This window comes from Pseudophryne corroboree, chromosome 7 (assembly GCF_028390025.1).
Source record: "Pseudophryne corroboree isolate aPseCor3 chromosome 7, aPseCor3.hap2, whole genome shotgun sequence".
In the NCBI taxonomy this organism is placed as follows: domain Eukaryota; kingdom Metazoa; phylum Chordata; class Amphibia; order Anura; family Myobatrachidae; genus Pseudophryne; species Pseudophryne corroboree.
The window spans coordinates 397,340,238-397,364,402 of record NC_086450.1 but is presented as its reverse complement, the minus strand read 5'-3'; positions in this window follow the sequence as shown (position 1 = coordinate 397,364,402).

Genomic DNA, 24,165 nt, shown 5'->3' with positions numbered 1-24,165 from the left:
AATGACAAATACTACAAACACCAGTTGAACCTGGGATTCGAACCAGTGACCCTGCAATCACCATCTGCATTGTAGGCGGGATGCTTAACCACTGGGATATGGAGCCTCCCAAAGATTATACTAAGCAGAGAGACTTTTCTCAAAGAATATTCTGTGTATGTAGTATTGATGTTGAACTTTATCAAAATCAATTACAATAATAAACACAGTGCAACATCCAGCTATGTATTGAGACTGTTAACACTATCAGGTGGAAAATGACAAATACTACAAACACCAGTTGAACCTGGGATTCGAACCAGTGACCCTGCAATCACCATCTGCATTGTAGGCAGGATACTTAACCACTGGGCTATGGAGCCTCCCAAAGATTATGCTAAGCAGAGAGACTTTTCTCAAAGAATATTCTGTGTATGTAGTATTGATGTTGAACTTTATCAAAATCAATTACAATAATAAACACAGTGCAACATCCAACTATGTATTGAGACTGTTAACACTACCAGGTGGAAAATGACAAATACTACAAACACCAGTTGAACCTGGGATTCGAACCAGGGAACCTGCAATCACCATCTGCATTGTAGGCGGGATGCTTAACCACTGGGATATGGAGCCTCCCAAAGATTATACTAAGCAGAGAGACTTTTCTCAAAGAATATTCTGTGTATGTAGTATTGATGTTGAACTTTATCAAAATCAATTACAATAATAAACACAGTGCAACATCCAGCTATGTATTGAGACTGTTAACACTATCAGGTGGAAAATGACAAATACTACAAACACCAGTTGAACCTGGGATTCGAACCAGTGACCCTGCAATCACCATCTGCATTGTAGGCAGGATACTTAACCACTGGGCTATGGAGCCTCCCAAAGATTATGCTAAGCAGAGAGACTTTTCTCAAAGAATATTCTGTGTATGTAGTATTGATGTTGAACTTTATCAAAATCAATTACAATAATAAACACAGTGCAACATCCAACTATGTATTGAGACTGTTAACACTACCAGGTGGAAAGTGACAAATACTACAAACACCAGTTGAACCTGGGATCCGAACCGGTGACCCTGCAATCACCATCTGCATTGTAGGCGGGATGCTTAACCACTGGGCTATGGAGCCTCCCAAAGATTATGCAAAGCAGAGAGACTTTTCTCAAAGAATATTCTGTGTATGTAGTATTGATGTTGAACTTTATCAAAATCAATTACAATAATAAACACAGTGCAACATCCAACTATGTATTGAGACTGTTAATACTACCAGGTGGAAAATGACAAATACTACAAACACCAGTTGAACCTGGGATTCGAACCAGTGACCCTGCAATCACCATCTGCATTGTAGGCGGGATACTTAACCACTGGGATATGGAGCCTCCCAAAGATTATGCTAAGCAGAGAGACTTTTCTCAAAGAATATTCTGTGTATGTAGTATTGATATTGAACTTTATCAAAATCAATTACAATAATAAACACAGTGCAACATCCAACTATGTATTGAGACTGTTAACACTACCAGGTGGAAAATGACAAACACTACAAACACCAGTTGAACCTGGGATTCGAACCAGTGACCCTGCAATCACCATCTGCATTATAGGCGGGATACTTAACCACTGGGCTATGGAGCCTCCCAAAGATTATGCTAAGCAGAGAGACTTTTCTCAAAGAATATTCTGTGTATGTAGTATTGATGTTGAACTTTATCAAAATCAATTACTATAATAAACACAGTGCAACATCCAACTATGTATTGAGACTGTTAACACTACCAGGTGGAAAGTGACAAATACTACAAACACCAGTTGAACCTGGGATTCGAACCGGTGACCCTGCAATCACCATCTGCATTGTAGGCGGGATGCTTAACCACTGGGCTATGGAGCCTCCCAAAGATTATGCTAAGCAGAGAGACTTTTCTCAAAGAATATTCTGTGTATGTAGTATTGATGTTGAACTTTATCAAAATCAATTACAATAATAAACACAGTGCAACATCCAACTATGTATTGAGACTGTTAACACTACCAGGTGGAAAATGACAAATACTACAAACACCAGTTGAACCTGGGATTCGAACCAGTGACCCTGCAATCACCATCTGCATTGCAGGCGGGATGCTTAACCACTGGGCTATGGAGCCTCCCAAAGATTATGCTAAGCAGAGAGACTTTTCTCAAAGAATATTCTGTGTATGTAGTATTGATGTTGAACTTTATCAAAATCAATTACAATAATAAACACAGTGCAACATCCAACTATGTATTGAGACTGTTAACACTATCAGGTGGAAAATGACAAATACTACAAACACCAGTTGAACCTGGGATTCGAACCAGTGATCCTGCAATCACCATCTGCATTGTAGGCGGGATGCTTAACCACTGGGCTATGGAGCCTCCCAAAGATTATGCTAAGCAGAGAGACTTTTCTCAAAGAATATTCTGTGTATGTAGTATTGATGTTGAACTTTATCAAAATCAATTACAATAATAAACACAGTGCAACATCCAACTATGTATTGAGACTGTTAACACTACCAGGTGGAAAATGACAAATACTACAAACACCAGTTGAACCTGGGATTCGAACCAGTGACCCTGCAATCACCATCTGCATTGTAGGCGGGATGCTTAACCACTGGGCTATGGAGCCTCCCAAAGATTATGCTAAGCAGAGAGACTTTTCTCAAAGAATATTCTGTGTATGTAGTATTGATGTTGAACTTTATCAAAATCAATTACAATAATAAACACAGTGCAACATCCAACTATGTATTGAGACTGTTAACACTATCAGGTGGAAAATGACAAATACTACAAACACCAGTTGAACCTGGGATTCGAACCAGTGATCCTGCAATCACCATCTGCATTGTAGGTGGGATGCTTAACCACTGGGCTATGGAGCCTCCCAAAGATTATGCTAAGCAGAGAGACTTTTCTCAAAGAATATTCTGTGTATGTAGTATTGATGTTGAACTTTATCAAAATCAATTACAATAATAAACACAGTGCAACATCCAGCTATGTATTGAGACTGTTAACACTATCAGGTGGAAAATGACAAATACTACAAACACCAGTTGAACCTGGGATTTGAACCAGTGACCCTGCAATCACCATCTGCATTGTAGGCAGGATGCTTAACCACTGGGCTATGGAGCCTCCCAAAGATTATGCTAAGCAGAGAGACTTTTCTCAAAGAATATTCTGTGTATGTAGTATTGATGTTGAACTTTATCAAAATCAATTACAATAATAAACACAGTGCAACATCCAACTATGTATTGAGACTGTTAACACTATCAGGTGGAAAATGACAAATACTACAAACACCAGTTGAACCTGGGATTCGAACCAGTGATCCTGCAATCACCATCTGCATTGTAGGTGGGATGCTTAACCACTGGGCTATGGAGCCTCCCAAAGATTATGCTAAGCAGAGAGACTTTTCTCAAAGAATATTCTGTGTATGTAGTATTGATGTTGAACTTTATCAAAATCAATTACAATAATAAACACAGTGCAACATCCAGCTATGTATTGAGACTGTTAACACTATCAGGTGGAAAATGACAAATACTACAAACACCAGTTGAACCTGGGATTTGAACCAGTGACCCTGCAATCACCATCTGCATTGTAGGCAGGATGCTTAACCACTGGGCTATGGAGCCTCCCAAAGATTATGCTAAGCAGAGAGACTTTTCTCAAAGAATATTCTGTGTATGTAGTATTGATGTTGAACTTTATCAAAATCAATTACAATAATAAACACAGTGCAACATCCAACTATGTATTGAGACTGTTAACACTATCTGGTGGAAAATGACAAATACTACAAACACCAGTTGAACCTGGGATTTGAACCAGTGACCCTGCAATCACCATCTGCATTGTAGGCAGGATACTTAACCACTGGGCTATGGAGCCTCCCAAAGATTATGCTAAGCAGAGAGACTTTTCTCAAAGAATATTCTGTGTATGTAGTATTGATGTTGAACTTTATCAAAATCAATTACAATAATAAACAGTGCAACATCCAACTATGTATTGAGACTGTTAACACTACCAGGTGGAAAATGACAAATACTACAAACACCAGTTGAACCTGGGATTTGAACCAGGGAACCTGCAATCACCATCTGCATTGTAGGCGGGATGCTTAACCACTGGGATATGGAGCCTCCCAAAGATTATGCTAAGCAGAGAGACTTTTCTCAAAGAATATTCTGTGTATGTAGTATTGATGTTGAACTTTATCAAAATCAATTACAATAATAAACACAGTGCAACATCCAGCTATGTATTGAGACTGTCAACACTATCAGGTGGAAAATGACAAATACTACAAACACCAGTTGAACCTGGGATTTGAACCAGTGACCCTGCAATCACCATCTGCATTGTAGGCAGGATGCTTAACCACTGGGCTATGGAGCCTCCCAAAGATTATGCTAAGCAGAGAGACTTTTCTCAAAGAATATTCTGTGTATGTAGTATTGATGTTGAACTTTATCAAAATCAATTACAATAATAAACACAGTGCAACATCCAACTATGTATTGAGACTGTTAACACTACCAGGTGGAAAATGACAAATACTACAAACACCAGTTGAACCTGGGATTCAAACCAGTGACCCTGCAATCACCATCTGCATTGTAGGCAGGATACTTAACCACTGGGCTATGGAGCCTCCCAAAGATTATGCTAAGCAGAGAGACTTTTCTCAAAGAATATTCTGTGTATGTAGTATTGATGTTGAACTTTATCAAAATCAATTACAATAATAAACACAGTGCAACATCCAACTATGTATTGAGACTGTTAACACTACCAGGTGGAAAATAACAAATACTACAAACACCAGTTGAACCTGGGATTCGAACCAGTGACCCTGCAATCACCATCTGCATTGTAGGCGGGATACTTAACCACTGGGCTATGGAGCCTCCCAAAGATTATGCTAAGCAGAGAGACTTTTCTCAAAGAATATTCTGTGTATGTAGTATTGATGTTGAACTTTATCAAAATCAATTACAATAATAAACACAGTGCAACATCCAACTATGTATTGAGACTGTTAACACTACCAGGTGGAAAATGACAAATACTACAAACACCAGTTGAACCTGGGATTCGAACCAGTGACCCTGCAATCACCATCTGCATTGCAGGCGGGATGCTTAACCACTGGGCTATGGAGCCTCCCAAAGATTATGCTAAGCAGAGAGACTTTTCTCAAAGAATATTCTGTGTATGTAGTATTGATGTTGAACTTTATCAAAATCAATTACAATAATAAACACAGTGCAACATCCAACTATGTATTGAGACTGTTAACACTATCAGGTGGAAAATGACAAATACTACAAACACCAGTTGAACCTGGGATTCGAACCAGTGATCCTGCAATCACCATCTGCATTGTAGGCGGGATGCTTAACCACTGGGCTATGGAGCCTCCCAAAGATTATGCTAAGCAGAGAGACTTTTCTCAAAGAATATTCTGTGTATGTAGTATTGATGTTGAACTTTATCAAAATCAATTACAATAATAAACACAGTGCAACATCCAACTATGTATTGAGACTGTTAACACTACCAGGTGGAAAATGACAAATACTACAAACACCAGTTGAACCTGGGATTCGAACCAGTGACCCTGCAATCACCATCTGCATTGTAGGCGGGATGCTTAACCACTGGGCTATGGAGCCTCCCAAAGATTATGCTAAGCAGAGAGACTTTTCTCAAAGAATATTCTGTGTATGTAGTATTGATGTTGAACTTTATCAAAATCAATTACAATAATAAACACAGTGCAACATCCAACTATGTATTGAGACTGTTAACACTATCAGGTGGAAAATGACAAATACTACAAACACCAGTTGAACCTGGGATTCGAACCAGTGATCCTGCAATCACCATCTGCATTGTAGGTGGGATGCTTAACCACTGGGCTATGGAGCCTCCCAAAGATTATGCTAAGCAGAGAGACTTTTCTCAAAGAATATTCTGTGTATGTAGTATTGATGTTGAACTTTATCAAAATCAATTACAATAATAAACACAGTGCAACATCCAGCTATGTATTGAGACTGTTAACACTATCAGGTGGAAAATGACAAATACTACAAACACCAGTTGAACCTGGGATTTGAACCAGTGACCCTGCAATCACCATCTGCATTGTAGGCAGGATGCTTAACCACTGGGCTATGGAGCCTCCCAAAGATTATGCTAAGCAGAGAGACTTTTCTCAAAGAATATTCTGTGTATGTAGTATTGATGTTGAACTTTATCAAAATCAATTACAATAATAAACACAGTGCAACATCCAACTATGTATTGAGACTGTTAACACTATCAGGTGGAAAATGACAAATACTACAAACACCAGTTGAACCTGGGATTCGAACCAGTGATCCTGCAATCACCATCTGCATTGTAGGTGGGATGCTTAACCACTGGGCTATGGAGCCTCCCAAAGATTATGCTAAGCAGAGAGACTTTTCTCAAAGAATATTCTGTGTATGTAGTATTGATGTTGAACTTTATCAAAATCAATTACAATAATAAACACAGTGCAACATCCAGCTATGTATTGAGACTGTTAACACTATCAGGTGGAAAATGACAAATACTACAAACACCAGTTGAACCTGGGATTTGAACCAGTGACCCTGCAATCACCATCTGCATTGTAGGCAGGATGCTTAACCACTGGGCTATGGAGCCTCCCAAAGATTATGCTAAGCAGAGAGACTTTTCTCAAAGAATATTCTGTGTATGTAGTATTGATGTTGAACTTTATCAAAATCAATTACAATAATAAACACAGTGCAACATCCAACTATGTATTGAGACTGTTAACACTATCTGGTGGAAAATGACAAATACTACAAACACCAGTTGAACCTGGGATTTGAACCAGTGACCCTGCAATCACCATCTGCATTGTAGGCAGGATACTTAACCACTGGGCTATGGAGCCTCCCAAAGATTATGCTAAGCAGAGAGACTTTTCTCAAAGAATATTCTGTGTATGTAGTATTGATGTTGAACTTTATCAAAATCAATTACAATAATAAACAGTGCAACATCCAACTATGTATTGAGACTGTTAACACTACCAGGTGGAAAATGACAAATACTACAAACACCAGTTGAACCTGGGATTTGAACCAGGGAACCTGCAATCACCATCTGCATTGTAGGCGGGATGCTTAACCACTGGGATATGGAGCCTCCCAAAGATTATGCTAAGCAGAGAGACTTTTCTCAAAGAATATTCTGTGTATGTAGTATTGATGTTGAACTTTATCAAAATCAATTACAATAATAAACACAGTGCAACATCCAGCTATGTATTGAGACTGTCAACACTATCAGGTGGAAAATGACAAATACTACAAACACCAGTTGAACCTGGGATTTGAACCAGTGACCCTGCAATCACCATCTGCATTGTAGGCAGGATGCTTAACCACTGGGCTATGGAGCCTCCCAAAGATTATGCTAAGCAGAGAGACTTTTCTCAAAGAATATTCTGTGTATGTAGTATTGATGTTGAACTTTATCAAAATCAATTACAATAATAAACACAGTGCAACATCCAACTATGTATTGAGACTGTTAACACTACCAGGTGGAAAATGACAAATACTACAAACACCAGTTGAACCTGGGATTCAAACCAGTGACCCTGCAATCACCATCTGCATTGTAGGCAGGATACTTAACCACTGGGCTATGGAGCCTCCCAAAGATTATGCTAAGCAGAGAGACTTTTCTCAAAGAATATTCTGTGTATGTAGTATTGATGTTGAACTTTATCAAAATCAATTACAATAATAAACACAGTGCAACATCCAACTATGTATTGAGACTGTTAACACTACCAGGTGGAAAATGACAAATACTACAAACACCAGTTGAACCTGGGATTCGAACCAGTGACCCTGCAATCACCATCTGCATTGTAGGCGGGATACTTAACCACTGGGCTATGGAGCCTCCCAAAGATTATGCTAAGCAGAGAGACTTTTCTCAAAGAATATTCTGTGTATGTAGTATTGATGTTGAACTTTATCAAAATCAATTACAATAATAAACACAGTGCAACATCCAACTATGTATTGAGACTGTTAACACTATCAGGTGGAAAATGACAAATACTACAAACACCAGTTGAACCCGGGATTCGAACCAGTGACCCTGCAATCACCATCTGCATTGTAGGCAGGATGCTTAACCACTGGGCTATGGAGCCTCCCAAAGATTATGCTAAGCAGAGAGACTTTTCTCAAAGAATATTCTGTGTATGTAGTATTGATGTTGAACTTTATCAAAATCAATTACAATAATAAACACAGCGCAACATCCAACTATGTATTGAGACTGTTAACACTACCAGGTGGAAAATGACAAATACTACAAACACCAGTTGAACCTGGGATTCAAACCAGTGACCCTGCAATCACCATCTGCATTGTAGGCAGGATACTTAACCACTGGGCTATGGAGCCTCCCAAAGATTATGCTAAGCAGAGAGACTTTTCTCAAAGAATATTCTGTGTATGTAGTATTGATGTTGAACTTTATCAAAATCAATTACAATAATAAACACAGTGCAACATCCAACTATGTATTGAGACTGTTAACACTACCAGGTGGAAAATGACAAATACTACAAACACCAGTTGAACCTGGGATTCGAACCAGTGACCCTGCAATCACCATCTGCATTGTAGGCGGGATACTTAACCACTGGGCTATGGAGCCTCCCAAACATTATGCTAAGCAGAGAGACTTTTCTCAAAGAATATTATGTGTATGTAGTATTGATGTTGAACTTTATCAAAATCAATTACAATAATAAACACAGTGCAACATCCAACTATGTATTGAGACTGTTAACACTACCAGGTGGAAAATGACAAATACTACAAACACCAGTTGAACCCGGGATTCGAACCAGTGACCCTGCAATCACCATCTGCATTGTAGGCGGGATGCTTAACCACTGGGCTATGGAGCCTCCCAAAGATTATGCTAAGCAGAGAGACTTTTCTCAAAGAATATTCTGTGTATGTAGTATTGATGTTGAACTTTATCAAAATCAATTACAATAATAAACACAGTGCAACATCCAACTATGTATTGAGACTGTTAACACTACCAGGTGGAAAATGACAAATACTACAAACACCAGTTGAACCTGGGATTCGAACCAGTGACCCTGCAATCACCATCTGCATTGTAGGCGGGATGCTTAACCACTGGGCTATGGAGCCTCCCAAAGATTATGCTAAGCAGAGAGACTTTTCTCAAAGAATATTCTGTGTATGTAGTATTGATGTTGAACTTTATCAAAATCAATTACAATAATAAACACAGTGCAACATCCAACTATGTATTGAGACTGTTAACACTACCAGGTGGAAAATGACAAATACTACAAACACCAGTTGAACCTGGGATTTGAACCAGGGAACCTGCAATCACCATCTGCATTGTAGGCGGGATGCTTAACCACTGGGATATGGAGCCTCCCAAAGATTATGCTAAGCAGAGAGACTTTTCTCAAAGAATATTCTGTGTATGTAGTATTGATGTTGAACTTTATCAAAATCAATTACAATAATAAACACAGTGCAACATCCAGCTATGTATTGAGACTGTTAACACTATCAGGTGGAAAATGACAAATGCTACAAACACCAGTTGAACCTGGGATTTGAACCAGTGACCCTGCAATCACCATCTGCATTGTAGGCAGGATGCTTAACCACTGGGCTATGGAGCCTCCCAAAGATTATGCTAAGCAGAGAGACTTTTCTCAAAGAATATTCTGTGTATGTAGTATTGATGTTGAACTTTATCAAAATCAATTACAATAATAAACACAGTGCAACATCCAACTATGTATTGAGACTGTTAACACTACCAGGTGGAAAATGACAAATACTACAAACACCAGTTGAACCTGGGATTCGAACCAGTGACCCTGCAATCACCATCTGCATTGTAGGCAGGATACTTAACCACTGGGCTATGGAGCCTCCCAAAGATTATGCTAAGCAGAGAGACTTTTCTCAAAGAATATTCTGTGTATGTAGTATTGATGTTGAACTTTATCAAAATCAATTACAATAATAAACACAGTGCAACATCCAACTATGTATTGAGACTGTTAACACTACCAGGTGGAAAATGACAAATACTACAAACACCAGTTGAACCTGGGATTTGAACCAGGGAACCTGCAATCACCATCTGCATTGTAGGCGGGATGCTTAACCACTGGGCTATGGAGCCTCCCAAAGATTATGCTAAGCAGAGAGACTTTTCTCAAAGAATATTCTGTGTATGTAGTATTGATGTTGAACTTTATCAAAATCAATTACAATAATAAACACAGTGCAACATCCAACTATGTATTGAGACTGTTAACACTACCAGGTGGAAAATGACAAATACTACAAACACCAGTTGAACCTGGGATTCGAACCAGTGACCCTGCAATCACCATCTGCATTGTAGGCGGGATGCTTAACCACTGGGCTATGGAGCCTCCCAAAGATTATGCTAAGCAGAGAGACTTTTCTCAAAGAATATTCTGTGTATGTAGTATTGATGTTGAACTTTATCAAAATCAATTACAATAATAAACACAGTGCAACATCCAACTATGTATTGAGACTGTTAACACTACCAGGTGGAAAATGACAAATACTACAAACACCAGTTGAACCTGGGATTCGAACCAGTGACCCTGCAATCACCATCTGCATTGTAGGCGGGATGCTTAACCACTGGGCTATGGAGCCTCCCAAAGATTATGCTAAGCAGAGAGACTTTTCTCAAAGAATATTCTGTGTATGTAGTATTGATGTTGAACTTTATCAAAATCAATTACAATAATAAACACAGTGCAACATCCAACTATGTATTGAGACTGTTAACACTACCAGGTGGAAAATGACAAATACTACAAACACCAGTTGAACCTGGGATTCGAACCAGTGACCCTGCAATCACCATCTGCATTGTAGGCAGGATACTTAACCACTGGGCTATGGAGCCTCCCAAAGATTATGCTAAGCAGAGAGACTTTTCTCAAAGAATATTCTGTGTATGTAGTATTGATGTTGAACTTTATCAAAATCAATTACAATAATAAACACAGTGCAACATCCAACTATGTATTGAGACTGTTAACACTACCAGGTGGAAAATGACAAATACTACAAACACCAGTTGAACCTGGGATTTGAACCAGGGAACCTGCAATCACCATCTGCATTGTAGGCGGGATGCTTAACCACTGGGATATGGAGCCTCCCAAAGATTATGCTAAGCAGAGAGACTTTTCTCAAAGAATATTCTGTGTATGTAGTATTGATGTTGAACTTTATCAAAATCAATTACAATAATAAACACAGTGCAACATCCAGCTATGTATTGACACTGTTAACACTATCAGGTGGAAAATGACAAATACTACAAACACCAGTTGAACCTGGGATTTGAACCAGTGACCCTGCAATCACCATCTGCATTGTAGGCAGGATGCTTAACCACTGGGCTATGGAGCCTCCCAAAGATTATGCTAAGCAGAGAGACTTTTCTCAAAGAATATTCTGTGTATGTAGTATTGATGTTGAACTTTATCAAAATCAATTACAATAATAAACACAGTGCAACATCCAACTATGTATTGAGACTGTTAACACTACCAGGTGGAAAATGACAAATACTACAAACACCAGTTGAACCTGGGATTCGAACCAGTGACCCTGCAATCACCATCTGCATTGTAGGCAGGATACTTAACCACTGGGCTATGGAGCCTCCCAAAGATTATGCTAAGCAGAGAGACTTTTCTCAAAGAATATTCTGTGTATGTAGTATTGATGTTGAACTTTATCAAAATCAATTACAATAATAAAAACAGTGCAACATCCAACTATGTATTGAGACTGTTAACACTACCAGGTGGAAAGTGACAAATACTACAAACACCAGTTGAACCTGGGATTTGAACCGGTGACCCTGCAATCACCATCTGCATTGTAGGCGGGATGCTTAACCACTGGGCTATGGAGCCTCCCAAAGATTATGCTAAGCAGAGAGACTTTTCTCAAAGAATATTCTGTGTATGTAGTATTGATGTTGAACTTTATCAAAATCAATTACAATAATAAACACAGTGCAACATCCAACTATGTATTGAGACTGTTAACACTACCAGGTGGAAAATGACAAATACTACAAACACCAGTTGAACCCGGGATTCGAACCAGTGACCCTGCAATCACCATCTGCATTGTAGGCGGGATGCTTAACCACTGGGCTATGGAGCCTCCCAAAGATTATGCTAAGCAGAGAGACTTTTCTCAAAGAATATTCTGTGTATGTAGTATTGATGTTGAACTTTATCAAAATTAATTACAATAATAAACACAGTGCAACATCCAACTATGTATTGAGACTGTTAACACTACCAGGTGGAAAATGACAAATACTACAAACACCAGTTGAACCTGGGATTCGAACCAGTGACCCTGCAATCACCATCTGCATTGTAGGCGGGATGCTTAACCACTGGGCTATGGAGCCTCCCAAAGATTATGCTAAGCAGAGAGACTTTTCTCAAAGAATATTCTGTGTATGTAGTATTGATGTTGAACTTTATCAAAATCAATTACAATAATAAACACAGTGCAACATCCAACTATGTATTGAGACTGTTAACACTACCAGGTGGAAAATGACAAATACTACAAACACCAGTTGAACCTGGGATTTGAACCAGGGAACCTGCAATCACCATCTGCATTGTAGGCGGGATGCTTAACCACTGGGATATGGAGCCTCCCAAAGATTATGCTAAGCAGAGAGACTTTTCTCAAAGAATATTCTGTGTATGTAGTATTGATGTTGAACTTTATCAAAATCAATTACAATAATAAACACAGTGCAACATCCAGCTATGTATTGAGACTGTTAACACTATCAGGTGGAAAATGACAAATGCTACAAACACCAGTTGAACCTGGGATTTGAACCAGTGACCCTGCAATCACCATCTGCATTGTAGGCAGGATGCTTAACCACTGGGCTATGGAGCCTCCCAAAGATTATGCTAAGCAGAGAGACTTTTCTCAAAGAATATTCTGTGTATGTAGTATTGATGTTGAACTTTATCAAAATCAATTACAATAATAAACACAGTGCAACATCCAACTATGTATTGAGACTGTTAACACTACCAGGTGGAAAATGACAAATACTACAAACACCAGTTGAACCTGGGATTCGAACCAGTGACCCTGCAATCACCATCTGCATTGTAGGCAGGATACTTAACCACTGGGCTATGGAGCCTCCCAAAGATTATGCTAAGCAGAGAGACTTTTCTCAAAGAATATTCTGTGTATGTAGTATTGATGTTGAACTTTATCAAAATCAATTACAATAATAAACACAGTGCAACATCCAACTATGTATTGAGACTGTTAACACTACCAGGTGGAAAATGACAAATACTACAAACACCAGTTGAACCTGGGATTTGAACCAGGGAACCTGCAATCACCATCTGCATTGTAGGCGGGATGCTTAACCACTGGGCTATGGAGCCTCCCAAAGATTATGCTAAGCAGAGAGACTTTTCTCAAAGAATATTCTGTGTATGTAGTATTGATGTTGAACTTTATCAAAATCAATTACAATAATAAACACAGTGCAACATCCAACTATGTATTGAGACTGTTAACACTACCAGGTGGAAAATGACAAATACTACAAACACCAGTTGAACCTGGGATTCGAACCAGTGACCCTGCAATCACCATCTGCATTGTAGGCGGGATGCTTAACCACTGGGCTATGGAGCCTCCCAAAGATTATGCTAAGCAGAGAGACTTTTCTCAAAGAATATTCTGTGTATGTAGTATTGATGTTGAACTTTATCAAAATCAATTACAATAATAAACACAGTGCAACATCCAACTATGTATTGAGACTGTTAACACTACCAGGTGGAAAATGACAAATACTACAAACACCAGTTGAACCTGGGATTCGAACCAGTGACCCTGCAATCACCATCTGCATTGTAGGCGGGATGCTTAACCACTGGGCTATGGAGCCTCCCAAAGATTATGCTAAGCAGAGAGACTTTTCTCAAAGAATATTCTGTGTATGTAGTATTGATGTTGAACTTTATCAAAATCAATTACAATAATAAACACAGTGCAACATCCAACTATGTATTGAGACTGTTAACACTACCAGGTGGAAAGTGACAAATACTACAAATACCAGTTGAACCTGGGATTCGAACCGGTGACCCTGCAATCACCATCTGCATTGTAGGCGGGATGCTTAACCACTGGGCTATGGAGCCTCCCAAAGATTATGCTAAGCAGAGAGACTTTTCTCAAAGAATATTCTGTGTATGTAGTATTGATGTTGAACTTTATCAAAATCAATTACAATAATAAACACAGTGCAACATCCAACTATGTATTGAGACTGTTAACACTACCAGGTGGAAAATGACAAATACTACAAACACCAGTTGAACCTGGGATTTGAACCAGGGAACCTGCAATCACCATCTGCATTGTAGGCGGGATGCTTAACCACTGGGATATGGAGCCTCCCAAAGATTATGCTAAGCAGAGAGACTTTTCTCAAAGAATATTCTGTGTATGTAGTATTGATGTTGAACTTTATCAAAATCAATTACAATAATAAACACAGTGCAACATCCAGCTATGTATTGAGACTGTTAACACTATCAGGTGGAAAATGACAAATACTACAAACACCAGTTGAACCTGGGATTTGAACCAGTGACCCTGCAATCACCATCTGCATTGTAGGCAGGATGCTTAACCACTGGGCTATGGAGCCTCCCAAAAATTATGCTAAGCAGAGAGACTTTTCTCAAAGAATATTCTGTGTATGTAGTATTGATGTTGAACTTTATCAAAATCAATTACAATAATAAACACAGTGCAACATCCAACTATGTATTGAGACTGTTAACACTACCAGGTGGAAAATGACAAATACTACAAACACCAGTTGAACCTGGGATTTGAACCAGGGAACCTGCAATCACCATCTGCATTGTAGGCGGGATGCTTAACCACTGGGATATGGAGCCTCCCAAAGATTATGCTAAGCAGAGAGACTTTTCTCAAAGAATATTCTGTGTATGTAGTATTGATGTTGAACTTTATCAAAATCAATTACAATAATAAACACAGTGCAACATCCAGCTATGTATTGAGACTGTTAACACTATCAGGTGGAAAATGACAAATACTACAAACACCAGTTGAACCTGGGATTTGAACCAGTGACCCTGCAATCACCATCTGCATTGTAGGCAGGATGCTTAACCACTGGGCTATGGAGCCTCCCAAAAATTATGCTAAGCAGAGAGACTTTTCTCAAAGAATATTCTGTGTATGTAGTATTGATGTTGAACTTTATCAAAATCAATTACAATAATAAACACAGTGCAACATCCAACTATGTATTGAGACTGTTAACACTACCAGGTGGAAAATGACAAATACTACAAACACCAGTTGAACCTGGGATTCGAACCAGTGACCCTGCAATCACCATCTGCATTGTAGGCAGGATACTTAACCACTGGGCTATGGAGCCTCCCAAAGATTATGCTAAGCAGAGAGACTTTTCTCAAAGAATATTCTGTGTATGTAGTATTGATGTTGAACTTTATCAAAATCAATTACAATAATAAACACAGTGCAACATCCAACTATGTATTGAGACTGTTAACACTACCAGGTGGAAAATGACAAATACTACAAACACCAGTTGAACCTGGGATTTGAACCAGGGAACCTGCAATCACCATCTGCATTGTAGGCGGGATGCTTAACCACTGGGATATGGAGCCTCCCAAAGATTATGCTAAGCAGAGAGACTTTTCTCAAAGAATATTCTGTGTATGTAGTATTGATGTTGAACTTTATCAAAATCAATTACAATAATAAACACAGTGCAACATCCAGCTATGTATTGACACTGTTAACACTATCAGGTGGAAAATGACAAATACTACAAACACCACTTGAACCTGGGATTTGAACCAGTGACCCTGCAATCACCATCTGCATTGTAGGCAGGATGCTTAACCACTGGGCTATGGAGCCTCCCAAAGATTATGCTAAGCAGAGAGACTTTTCTCAAAGAATATTCTGTGTATGTAGTATTGATGTTGAACTTTATCAAAATCAATTACAATAATAAACACAGTGCAACATCCAACTATGTATTGAGACTGTTAACACTACCAGGTGGAAAATGACAAATACTACAAACACCAGTTGAACCTGGGATTCGAACCAGTGACCCTGCAATCACCATCTGCATTGTAGGCAGGATACTTAACCACTGGGCTATGGAGCCTCCCAAAGATTATGCTAAGCAGAGAGACTTTTCTCAAAGAATATTCTGTGTATGTAGTATTGATGTTGAACTTTATCAAAATCAATTACAATAATAAAAACAGTGCAACATCCAACTATGTATTGAGACTGTTAACACTACCAGGTGGAAAGTGACAAATACTACAAACACCAGTTGAACCTGGGATTTGAACCGGTGACCCTGCAATCACCATCTGCATTGTAGGCGGGATGCTTAACCACTGGGCTATGGAGCCTCCCAAAGATTATGCTAAGCAGAGAGACTTTTCTCAAAGAATATTCTGTGTATGTAGTATTGATGTTGAACTTTATCAAAATCAATTACAATAATAAACACAGTGCAACATCCAACTATGTATTGAGACTGTTAACACTATCAGGTGGAAAATGACAAATACTACAAACACCAGTTGAACCCGGGATTCGAACCAGTGACCCTGCAATCACCATCTGCATTGTAGGCAGGATGCTTAACCACTGGGCTATGGAGCCTCCCAAAGATTATGCTAAGCAGAGAGACTTTTCTCAAAGAATATTCTGTGTATGTAGTATTGATGTTGAACTTTATCAAAATCAATTACAATAATAAACACAGTGCAACATCCAACTATGTATTGAGACTGTTAACACTACCAGGTGGAAAATGACAAATACTACAAACACCAGTTGAACCTGGGATTCGAACCAGTGACCCTGCAATCACCATCTGCATTGTAGGCGGGATGCTTAACCACTGGGCTATGGAGCCTCCCAAAGATTATGCTAAGCAGAGAGACTTTTCTCAAAGAATAGTCTGTGTATGTAGTATTGATGTCGAACTTTATCAAAATCAATTACAATAATAAACACAGTGCAACATCCAACTATGTATTGAGACTGTTAACACTACCAGGTGGAAAATGACAAATACTACAAACACCAGTTGAACCTGGGATTCGAACCAGTGACCCTGCAATCACCATCTGCATTGTAGGCGGGATGCTTAACCACTGGGCTATGGAGCCTCCCAAAGATTATGCTAAGCAGAGAGACTTTTCTCAAAGAATATTCTGTGTATGTAGTATTGATGTTGAACTTTATCAAAATCAATTACAATAATAAACACAGTGCAACATCCAACTATGTATTGAGACTGTTAACACTACCAGGTGGAAAATGACAAATACTACAAACACCAGTTGAACCTGGGATTCGAACCAGTGACCCTGCAATCACCATCTGCATTGTAGGCGGGATACTTAACCACTGGGCTATGGAGCCTCCCAAAGATCATGCTAAGCAGAGAGACTTTTCTCAAAGAATATTCTGTGTATGTAGTATTGATGTTGAACTTTATCAAAATCAATTACAATAATAAACACAGTGCAACATCCAACTATGTATTGAGACTGTTAACACTATCAGGTGGAAAATGACAAATACTACAAACACCAGTTGAACCCGGGATTCGAACCAGTGACCCTGCAATCACCATCTGCATTGTAGGCAGGATGCTTAACCACTGGGCTATGGAGCCTCCCAAAGATTATGCTAAGCAGAGAGACTTTTCTCAAAGAATATTCTGTGTATGTAGTATTGATGTTGAACTTTATCAAAATCAATTACAATAATAAACACAGTGCAACATCCAACTATGTATTGAGACTGTTAACACTACCAGGTGGAAAATGACAAATACTACAAACACCAGTTGAACCTGGGATTCGAACCAGTGACCCTGCAATCACCATCTGCATTGTAGGCGGGATGCTTAACCACTGGGCTATGGAGCCTCCCAAAGATTATGCTAAGCAGAGAGACTTTTCTCAAAGAATATTCTGTGTATGTAGTATTGATGTTGAACTTTATCAAAATCAATTACAATAATAAACACAGTGCAACATCCAACTATGTATTGAGACTGTTAACACTACCAGGTGGAAAATGACAAATACTACAAACACCAGTTGAACCTGGGATTTGAACCGGTGACCCTGCAATCACCATCTGCATTGTAGGCGGGATGCTTAACCACTGGGCTATGGAGCCTCCCAAAGATTATGCTAAGCAGAGAGACTTTTCTCAAAGAATATTCTGTGTATGTAGTATTGATGTTGAACTTTATCAAAATCAATTACAATAATAAACACAGTGCAACATCCAACTATGTATTGAGACTGTTAACACTACCAGGTGGAAAATGACAAATACTACAAACACCAGTTGAACCTGGGATTCGAACCAGTGACCCTGCAATCACCATCTGCATTGTAGGCGGGATACTTAACCACTGGGCTATGGAGCCTCCCAACGATTATGCTAAGCAGAGAGACTTTTCTCAAAGAATATTCTGTGTATGTAGTATTGATGTTGAACTTTATCAAAATCAATTACAATAATAAACACAGTGCAACATCCAACTATGTATTGAGACTGTTAACACTACCAGGTGGAAAATGACAAATACTGCAAACACCAGTTGAACCTGGGATTTGAACCAGTGACCCTGCAATCACCATCTGCATTGTAGGCGGGATACTTAACCACTGGGCTATGGAGCCTCCCAAAGATTATGCTAAGCAGAGAGACTTTTCTCAAAGAATATTCTGTGTATGTAGTATTGATGTTGAACTTTATCAAAATCAATTACAATAATAAACAGTGCAACATCCAACTATGTATTGAGACTGTTAACACTATCAGGTGGAAAATGACAAATACTACAAACACCAGTTGAACCTGGGATTTGAACCAGTGACCCTGCAATCACCATCTGCATTGTAGGCGGGATACTTAACCACTGGGCTATGGAGCCTCCCAAAGATTATGCTAAGCAGAGAGACTTTTCTCAAAGAATATTCTGTGTATGTAGTATTGATGTTGAACTTTATCAAAATCAATTACAATAATAAACACAGTGCAACATCCAACTATGTATTGAGACTGTTAACACTACCAGGTGGAAAATGACAAATACTACAAACACCAGTTGAACCTGGGAACCTGCAATCACAATCTGCATTGTAGGCGGGATGCTTAACCACTGGGATATGGAGCCTCCCAAAGATTATGCTAAGCAGAGAGACTTTTCTCAAAGAATATTCTGTGTATGTAGTATTGATGTTGAACTTTATCAAAATCAATTACAATAATAAACACAGTGCAACATCCAGCTATGTATTGAGACTGTTAACACTATCAGGTGGAAAATTACAAATACTACAAACACCAGTTGAACCTGGGATTTGAACCAGTGACCCTGCAATCACCATCTGCATTGTAGGCAGGATGCTTAACCACTGGGCTATGGAGCCTCCCAAAGATTATGCTAAGCAGAGAGACTTTTCTCAAAGAATATTCTGTGTATGTAGTATTGATGTTGAACTTTATCAAAATCAATTACAATAATAAACACAGTGCAACATCCAACTATGTATTGAGACTGTTAACACTACCAGGTGGAAAATGACAAATACTACAAACACCAGATGAACCTGGGATTCAAACCAGTGACCCTGCAATCACCATCTGCATTGTAGGCAGGATACTTAACCACTGGGCTATGGAGCCTCCCAAAGATTATGCTAAGCAGAGAGACTTTTCTCAAAGAATATTCTGTGTATGTAGTATTGATGTTGAACTTTATCAAAATCAATTACAATAATAAACACAGTGCAACATCCAACTATGTATTGAGACTGTTAACACTACCAGGTGGAAAATGACAAATACTACAAACACCAGTTGAACCTGGGATTCAAACCAGTGACCCTGCAATCACCATCTGCATTGTAGGCAGGATACTTAACCACTGGGCTATGGAGCCTCCCAAAGATTATGCTAAGCAGAGAGACTTTTCTCAAAGAATATTCTGTGTATGTAGTATTGATGTTGAACTTTATCAAAATCAATTACAATAATAAACACAGTGCAACATCCAACTATGTATTGAGACTGTTAACACTACCAGGTGGAAAATGACAAATACTACAAACACCAGTTGAACCTGGGATTCGAACCAGTGACCCTGCAATCACCATCTGCATTGTAGGCGGGATACTTAACCACTGGGCTATGCAGCCTCCCAAAGATTATGCTAAGCAGAGAGACTTTTCTCAAAGAATATTCTGTGTATGTAGTATTGATGTTGAACTTTATCAAAATCAATTACAATAATAAACACAGTGCAACATCCAACTATGTATTGAGACTGTTAACACTACCAGGTGGAAAATGACAAATACTACAAACACCAGTTGAACCTGGGATTTGAACCAGTGACCCTGCAATCACCATCTGCATTGTAGGCGGGATACTTAACCACTGGGCTATGGAGCCTCCCAAAGATTATGCTAAGCAGAGAGACTTTTCTCAAAGAATATTCTGTGTATGTAGTATTGATGTTGAACTTTATCAAAATCAATTACAATAATAAACACAGTGCAACATCCAACTATGTATTGAGACTGTTAACACTACCAGGTGGAAAATGACAAATACTACAAACACCAGTTGAACCTGGGATTCGAACCAGTGACCCTGCAATCACCATCTGCATTGTAGGCGGGATGCTTAACCACGGGGCTATGGAGCCTCCCAAAGATTATGCTAAGCAGAGAGACTTTTCTCAAAGAATATTCTGTGTATGTAGTATTGATGTTGAACTTTATCAAAATCAATTACAATAATAAACACAGTGCAACATCCAACTATGTATTGAGACTGTTAACACTACCAGGTGGAAAATGACAAATACTACAAACACCAGTTGAACCTGGGATTCGAACCAGTGACCCTGCAATCACCATCTGCATTGTAGGCGGGATGCTTAACCACGGGGCTATGGAGCCTCCCAAAGATTATGCTAAGCAGAGAGACTTTTCTCAAAGAATATTCTGTGTATGTAGTATTGATGTTGAACTTTATCAAAATCAATTACAATAATAAACACAGTGCAACATCCAACTATGTATTGAGACTGTTAACACTACCAGGTGGAAAATGACAAATACTACAAACACCAGTTGAACCTGTGATTTGAACCAGGGAACCTGCAATCACCATCTGCATTGTAGGCGGGATGCTTAACCACTGGGATATGGAGCCTCCCAAAGATTATGCTAAGCAGAGAGACTTCTCTCAAAGAATATTCTGTGTATGTAGTATTGATGTTGAACTTTATCAAAATCAATTACAATAATAAACACAGTGCAACATCCAGCTATGTATTGAGACTGTTAACACTATCAGGTGGAAAATGACAAATACTACAAACACCAGTTGAACCTGGGATTCGAACCAGTGACCCTGCAATCACCATCTGCATTGTAGGCAGGATACTTAACCACTGGGCTATGGAGCCTCCCAAAGATTATGCTAAGCAGAGAGACTTTTCTCAAAGAATATTCTGTGTATGTAGTATTGATGTTGAACTTTATCAAAATCAATTACAATAATAAACACAGTGCAACATCCAACTATGTATTGAGACTGTTAACACTACCAGGTGGAAAGTGACAAATACTACAAACACCAGTTGAACCTGGGATTCGAACCGGTGACCCTGCAATCACCATCTGCATTGTAGGCGGGATGCTTAACCACTGGGCTATGGAGCCTCCCAAAGATTATGCTAAGCAGAGAGACTTTTCTCAAAGAATATTCTGTGTATGTAGTATTGATGTTGAACTTTATCAAAATCAATTACAATAATAAACACAGTGCAACATCCAACTATGTATTGAGACTGTTAACACTACCAGGTGGAAAATGACAAATACTACAAACACCAGTTGAACCTGGGATTTGAACCAGTGACCCTGCAATCACCATCTGCATTGTAGGCAGGATGCTTAACCACTGGGCTATGGAGCCTCCCAAAGATTATGCTAAGCAGAGAGACTTTTCTCAAAGAATATTCTGTGTATGTAGTATTGATGTTGAACTTTATCAAAATCAATTACAATAATAAACACAGTGCAACATCCAACTATGTATTGAGACTGTTAACACTATCAGGTGGAAATTGACAAATACTACAAACACCAGTTGAACCCAGGATTCGAACCAGTGACCCTGCAATCACCATCTGCATTGTAGGCAGGATGCTTAACCACTGGGCTATGGAGCCTCCCAAAGATTATGCTAAGCAGAGAGACTTTTCTCAAAGAATATTCTGTGTATGTAGTATTGATGTTGAACTTTATCAAAATCAATTACAATAATAAACACAGTGCAACATCCAACTATGTATTGAGACTGTTAACACTACCAGGTGGAAAATGACAAATACTACAAACACCAGTTGAACCTGGGATTCGAACCAGTGACCCTGCAATCACCATCTGCATTGTAGGCGGGATGCTTAACCACTGGGCTATGGAGCCTCCCAAAGATTATGCTAAGCAGAGAGACTTTTCTCAAAGAATATTCTGTGTATGTAGTATTGATGTTGAACTTTATCAAAATCAATTACAATAATAAACACAGTGCAACATCCAACTATGTATTGAGACTGTTAACACTACCAGGTGGAAAATGACAAATACTACAAACACCAGTTGAACCTGGGATTCGAACCAGTGACCCTGCAATCACCATCTGCATTGTAGGCAGGATACTTAACCACTGGGCTATGGAGCCTCCCAAAGATTATGCTAAGCAGAGAGACTTTTCTCAAAGAATATTCTGTGTATGTAGTATTGATGTTGAACTTTATCAAAATCAATTACAATAATAAACACAGTGCAACATCCAACTATGTATTGAGACTGTTAACACTACCAGGTGGAAAGTGACAAATACTACAAACACCAGTTGAACCTGGGATTCGAACTGGTGACCCTGCAATCACCATCTGCATTGTAGGCGGGATGCTTAACCACTGGGCTATGGAGCCTCCCAAAGATTATGCTAAGCAGAGAGACTTTTCTCAAAGAATATTCTGTGTATGTAGTATTGATGTTGAACTTTATCAAAATCAATTACAATAATAAACACAGTGCAACATCCAACTATGTATTGAGACTGTTAACACTATCAGGTGGAAAATGACAAATACTACAAACACCAGTTGAACCCGGGATTCGAACCAGTGACCCTGCAATCACCATCTGCATTGTAGGCAGGATGCTTAACCACTGGGCTATGGAGCCTCCCAAAGATTATGCTAAGCAGAGAGACTTTTCTCAAAGAATATTCTGTGTATGTAGTATTGATGTTGAACTTTATCAAAATCAATTACAATAATAAACACAGTGCAACATCCAACTATGTATTGAGACTGTTAACACTACCAGGTGGAAAATGACAAATACTACAAACACCAGTTGAACCTGGGATTCGAACCAGTGACCCTGCAATCACCATCTGCATTGTAGGCGGGATGCTTAACCACTGGGCTATGGAGCCTCCCAAAGATTATGCTAAGCAGAGAGACTTTTCTCAAAGAATATTCTGTGTATGTAGTATTGATGTTGAACTTTATCAAAATCAATTACAATAATAAACACAGTGCAACATCCAACTATGTATTGAGACTGTTAACACTACCAGGTGGAAAATGACAAATACTACAAACACCAGTTGAACCTGGGATTCGAACCAGTGACCCTGCAATCACCATCTGCATTGTAGGCGGGATGCTTAACCACTGGGCTATGGAGCCTCCCAAAGATTATG